The 6,566-nt window shown below is 42.3% G+C and overlaps 1 protein-coding gene across 1 annotated transcript in view; it reads right to left on the reverse strand.

Moving 5' to 3' along the window:
* Window positions 1-890: 890 nt before the first annotated feature.
* tsnare1 (T-SNARE Domain Containing 1) overlaps window positions 891-6,566 on the reverse strand; it is a 188,897-nt gene continuing 183,221 nt past the window's right edge. Inside the window, exon 12 of the mRNA XM_032517696.1 lies at window positions 891-2,616. The gene's annotated coding sequence lies outside the window, so the exon portion shown is untranslated. The remainder of the gene's footprint in view (window positions 2,617-6,566) is intronic.

Raw genomic sequence — 6,566 nt, forward strand, 5'->3', positions numbered from 1 at the left:
TTCCAGAGCCAACAATGCCTGGTACCATCTCTAAATAAGACCTCCTGTTAGAAATGTGACAAAAACTGTCGGCTATGGATTAACACAACAAAAATCTGCAATCTGAGTCACATGTTCCCTGCTTTAGTGAGGGGAAAAATACAACATTGTAGAAATTGGGGATAGAGAGAAAGTGGTATGACATGCCAACCTGTTTTCACTCCCAAATCAATGCTTGGTCTGTGTCCCTCGGCGTCAGAGAGAAATTATTATCCAATTATTTCAATTATTTGAAAGTCAAAGTACTTGTTATGTAAAAAGCTGAATGATCTTAAAAAAATTTGACTCACTAGAGAGCAAGAAATCTGTATGGAACGTATTGAGCAGAGCAGAGCAGTGCTGAAAATCCTCTGAGGGAGGTTGGGTGGGGGTGGGTAGGTGGGGGGGGGTTGAGATCAACACCTATCTAGCAGAAACATTTATTTCAACATTAGGCGGGACAAATTATTACGGGGGTGTTTGGGTCCTCCCCTAGGAAAATTAGAAAACGCTTCCTTTTCCTGAATTCTGTGTTTTTTTTCTGCAACAAGTTGTGTCTGCATGCAAATGTCTTCATGTATGTAAATATTGTTATCAATAATTCATGAACTTGCTTAATCACTCAAAATGTTCTGCAGATTCAAAACATGACACGTGTTTCGAGATTTTTTAGGAGTCATGCACATCTTAAAAACAAATATTTGCTTCCCACAGCATTACCCCCCCCCCCCACACACACACACACACACACACACACACACACAAACACACACACACTCTCCTATGTTTAGATAAGACGCTAAAGGAATATTTCCTTCTGTTATATTAGATTTTTGTGTCAGCAAAACAACAAAACCATGCCGAACTTTCTGTTGCTTTTGGACTTAAAACTTTTATTCTGGAAGATGTATTCAGTCAAACAATACTTACCAACAAAGGCTATAATATATTACTGAATAAATTACACTACAAGCTGATAAATAAACAATTTCAGTAGAAATACATAAAAGATACAGCGCATACAGGACAGCAGTGAAGCTGCCTGGTCTCACCCTAAACTCCTTCTCCACCTTCCTCTGGGTTTTCTGATAAAACAGCACAGTTAGGAGCTGAAGGTCTGTCATATCCACCAGAAACCCTCCACCGGGGACAGCCAAGACCGGAAACAACCCGGCTTGGGCTTCGGAAGTAATCCCTAAATTCACAAATATGACTTCAGCTTTGATGATAATATTTGAGGCTCATGATGTATCTCAAATCGCGCACTTCTGTACTTAAACTTGCTCTTTTGAGAACATTTACACATGTGGCCACATGCAGTGCACATGCCAGTACCTAGTGATGGCCAAATGAAGCTTTGTGAGCCAGTGTCTTTATTTTCTGAGCATACAAGATGACGCTCTTGGGTTTAAGAGAAAGGCCGGAGGCATTGCAGTTCACTATATTCTCAACCAATTGTTGAACAGAGAGTGTCATCTAGTGGGCTCAGAAAAATGAGACACTGGTTCACGAAGCTTTATTCGGCCATCACTACCAGTACCCGGATGTGTGAGTGTGGATTGCTGGACACTACTCACACTCAACAGATGCCACCTTTAGGCTAGACTTGCACAAGTGGTGGGGGAGGATGCAGCAGCTGAACTAACCCTAACCCTAATGTAATATACACGTTTTCTTCCTATATGTACTACTATACTGTCACTTAGTGAGAAAACAAGACGGGAGGACGACAAAAGGTGACGCTAAAGATCCTCCCAGCTGCAATTAATCATTAAACTAGTGTATATCCAAGATGTTCCACTTCCGGGATTGGTCCCATACCGCTGGAAATTTGGCCAGATGTCCGTCCCCTTCCTCTGTCTCTGTGTTGGCATTCTAAATTTGATTTCTGAGGACTATAGTTACCTGGTCCTCAGATCTCTGCAGGGTAAATCCAGACAGCTAGCTAGACTATCTGTCCAATCTGAGGACTATGGTTACCTGGTCCTCAGATCTCTGCAGGGTAAATCCAGACAGCTAGCTAGACTATCTGTCCAATCTGAGGACTATGGTTACCTGGTCCTCAGATCTCTGCAGGGTAAATCCAGACAGCTAGCTAGACTATCTGTCCCATCTGAGGACTATGGTTACCTGGTCCTCAGGTCTCTGCAGGGTAAATCCAGACAGCTAGCTAGACTATCTGTGTACTAGGTGTGGAGGAAGGTCTGGCATTGTGAGACTACCATTAAACTGAAGAAAAAGAGTAATTCCCGGTCAGTGTGCGATTTGAGACACTTTCCTGTGGAAATGTACACACTGTACAAGTTCACATTGCACTACATGTAAGTGCACTCACTCAAGTATCCAATTTGAGACACACTAACAGTAACAGCAACGAAAAATAAATAAAAGGACTACATGAGGGTCCTTGACCGGGGTTCCCCATTGACAAATTTTGTAAAGGCCTCGGCCCCCAGGCTGTTGTGAACAGAGACATGGATGATGGAGGATAGACGTTGTTGCAGGGCAGCTCCGTCCTACTGGAAACCAGCTGCTCGGGTCAGGGATCAGACCGGGCCGGAGCGCCGCGGTGCCACTGCTGGTAATGACAGCAGCTACCTGTAAAACACAAGCAGAGCACACAACAGGCATCAATCACCCAGCAGACGTCACCGCCCCACGCTCAGCCATTCCCAGCATGCTCAGCCTTCACGAAGCCCATGGACGATGCAGAACTCTTACGGGAGCAGCTGCCTCGGGCTTGTTAGCCCCCTTTCATTTGTGAATTATTAAATGGTAAGAAACCAATTTGTTCTTTTTTATTCTGAAAGTGTCACAGGTTGCAGGAAGTAATTTATGATTGGTGGTCAACGGCGGAGTTTTAATTAAGTCCAGGTCAGAGTTCACAGTGCTGGAGATGGAAGTGGTTCATTAATCACCAACTAGCAGTCCAGGCTGGTACAGGAAAGGCCCAAAAGCGCTTCACTTTTATCTGAATTACAGTTAATAGTTGGCCGACAGGAAACATGTAAGTGAATTAAGCCCTGCGAGGAAAGAAGGTTCTGATCATGATTGGTTGAATCTGATCAAAATATAATAGTACTGCCGAGTCATGTGTGTGTGTGTGTGTTTGTGTGTATATGTGTGTGTGATCACACTGAGCTTAAATGGAGTTGAATATTCAGGCCCAGACCTCATGATATCTATTCCTTGATTCACTTAAACCAGAATCTATTTGAATTTTTCAAAATGCTTATCATGAAAAATATTGATATATGTGATTCATTTGGATTAATTAATCACAAGGCATGTAATTAATTAGACCCATTTTTTAATCTCTTGACAGCCCTAGTTGTCACATTGAGAATGGTTGCTCACGCTTACCCTCCTGTCCACTCATATTTATTGACATGAATCCCAATTAGTATGATTTGTAGCCGAGGGTTATGAGTTGGGCCTCTACTTATGAAGGTAATAAAAGAATAACACGGAGCCTCTGTAGTATGAACCGAGATGACAAACTCTTTGTTGCCTCTCAGCGCAAAACACTCCTTTTGTTCTTACATTTCACAATAAATATTAAACATATAAACATATACACTGCATCACTGTTTACCAGAGGGAACTTGAAGTAACTCAGGGCATTTTGATAAGAGACAACTCAACGAAGTAGCTTACAGATAATATGAAAATTCTTTTTAAATGTATGCAATTGTTTGTTTTAAAGAACGGCTGAACGGTGTGGCTTTAGACGTTGCTGCCGCAAGGAATTTTGGGACGGCATTATCTCCTTTTCTTTTGTGAAGGGCTTCCAGTTTAGGATGGGATTGCCTCTGTAAAGCATCTTCACATTTATGGAACATGTTCATTTTTGATCAGTTAACCTTTGTATTCAATTTACTGATGACCCACTTCTTACAAATCTGAGACCTTTTTGTAATCACCTCCATGGTTTCCCTGCTATTCCTTCTTGTACTAATGTTAACACCCTATTCCATGCTTGTCATTACGTCATGGGTGCCATTTTTGGGGGGGGGGTATTTTTTAGGTTTTTTATTTTCACAGGACAGCTGAAGACATGAAAGGGACAGAGAGGGGGAATGACATGCAGCAATGGGCCTAGGTCGGAGTCTAACCTGTGGCTGCTGCAACAAGGAGTAATCAAAAGGTTAATTCAATTAACAGACCTCCCAATGAGATGTGAGGGACACTTAGATACAAACTGACCAAACCAATAAACACAGAGTGGAGTCCAACATGGATAACTTAAATTAAACTTAATTTCCCCCCTGCTGTCAAATAATTTGGAATGGTTCATTCTACGGCCTCTGCATAAAATCACTCAGACGGTGCAGAAAAACGCAGATCTTTCAATTGATTTGAATGGGGGTAGTGCGTTTAGGATGGTATTTTCCACATGCCCCCTGCAGCACCCCCAGACGCAGCCTGCAGCAAAAAGTTGACTCAACCCCACATCACGCTGCAGTGGCCAATCATGTGACTGGTAATCAGACATTGAGTTGGGGGTGCGAGTCCGGTATAGTAACACAGGAAACATCACTGTCACAGGAAGGTTTTAACACAGCAACAGAAGCACTGAACCGCCGGAGTTTGTGAAACAGCTGACTGGTTGCCAAACAACACCAGCAAGCACAGTCGATCTGTCTCGCTCTTTGCAAGAAGCTGTCTTCATGTGTCGGAGATGTTGAGATCTATAAAACATCTGGCGGAAAACACTGTCTCTCTGTGAAATATAAAGTTTTTTGGGGGGGTTAAAGAACACAACAGGGCCGTGACAGCCACACTCTCCCCGCTGCATGACCCTGCGGAACACCGTTGCTAATCGCAGCTTTAGTTGGGCCCACGTTGGTGTCCTAACCACCGACCATTCAGTGCCATCCTATTTAATCAAACTTGTAGTTTTTGTCACATTGCTAGCAAGGCGTGGTATTCTGATGCACTGGAAGAGCCCTTGTCACCCCGCTCATACCCACCGGGTAAGGGATGCCCTATCCTTTAAAAGTTAACCCTCCCGTCGTGGCTCTTTTGCACGTTTCAAACTCAAGGCATGCAGGCCAAATCCGGCCACTCGCAGATTTGGATCCGGCCGCATATCCTTTTGGGTTCACAATACATTTTGGCCCACCTAGTTTTTCTTGATTTTTCTGAAGTTTTTGTCACTTTTGACAATGATTAGTTTTGGTGCTTTTTCAATGTTTTTTTGTGTGATTATTTTGTACTTATTCTGACTTGTTTGATTCTAAAAAGCTATGTTGTTGTGTCTCTTGTCGATAATTCCACAAATAAATCATATATGTACACAGTATATAGTATATAGATTAAATCAATGCAACCTATTCGCATATCCAAAAGGTAAATCTCTATTCCAATGACCAAACATCACTCGTGGCTCAGAGTTTGTCCGAGGGATAATGAGGTGTAACCATGTACCAGCTGATTTAAATAGCTCATGTTATTGTAGTGTGTCAACAGTTAACTTCATTTAATATTGTATGGGGCATTATCATTGCTGCATCTGGAGCTCAGCGCCGCCCAAGAAGACTGTAAATAATTTTATTTAAAGACAAACAACCCAGAAGGTTTTTTTCTCCTATCCCAGAATGCATGTGTGACGTAGCCAGACCTTACTCCACAGCTCTGTGGAGACAGAGCTGGCATTGCGAGACTATTTAGAAGGTTGTGATTGGATAATAGTGTTAGAAGATGACCTGTGACATCTGTGAATACAGATATACAGTATATGTATCTCATCTGTATATTGTAGACACAGTTCCCCAGAATATCATATTTGATATCTCTGGAAACTTTGGAATGAGAAACACTTACACAGATGTGGACGTACCAAAGGCACCTGGGCGATTACGTAGATACAAGGGTCATCACTAAACAGCTGTAGAAATCTACTGTATCCAGTCAACCTTAAAATGGTGTGATACGGTACTTTATATACATTTCTCCAACCTATAGCCTCTAATCAGACACCTCATTTACTGAGCCATCAGCAGAGACGTCTTGTCTTTTATCTGTGTTGCTGAGGGCTGCAACACACACACACACTTGCACAGTCATTTTACAGAGGTAAAGTGAGGTAAAGGTAAAGACGAGTGCAGCAAATAACCCAGACACACTCAAGAACAGGACAAATTGTACTTCTTTTCATATAAAAGGCATATATACATGATTTAGACACTGGTAATACTAGTAAAGAAGATTCAATTAATTAATACTAAGTAAGGAAAAAAAGTGTCTCCCAGTTGTCTGATAGACTTAAGGGCTTCTAAGTGATAAAGAAAAGATTAAAATTGTATTAGGGGGTGCGCCTTGGTAGCTGTGTGTAACCCTCTGTACCCGAGACACTTGCCCACGAGTGAAAAAGCACCTCTGATTCATAGTTTAATCACTTTTAAACCATACAAGCCATTGACTTACCACCGGTTGCGTTTAAATCCTGACGAGTTAGCGGTTACGGCGGTCTTTTCCGGGTCCTCTAGCCTCCACAGGGGATTTTCTATCCAGCCTGGAACTTCCAGCCTCTTTGGGCTTTAAAT

This window comes from Etheostoma spectabile, chromosome 6 (genome assembly GCF_008692095.1).
Source record: "Etheostoma spectabile isolate EspeVRDwgs_2016 chromosome 6, UIUC_Espe_1.0, whole genome shotgun sequence".
In the NCBI taxonomy this organism is placed as follows: domain Eukaryota; kingdom Metazoa; phylum Chordata; class Actinopteri; order Perciformes; family Percidae; genus Etheostoma; species Etheostoma spectabile.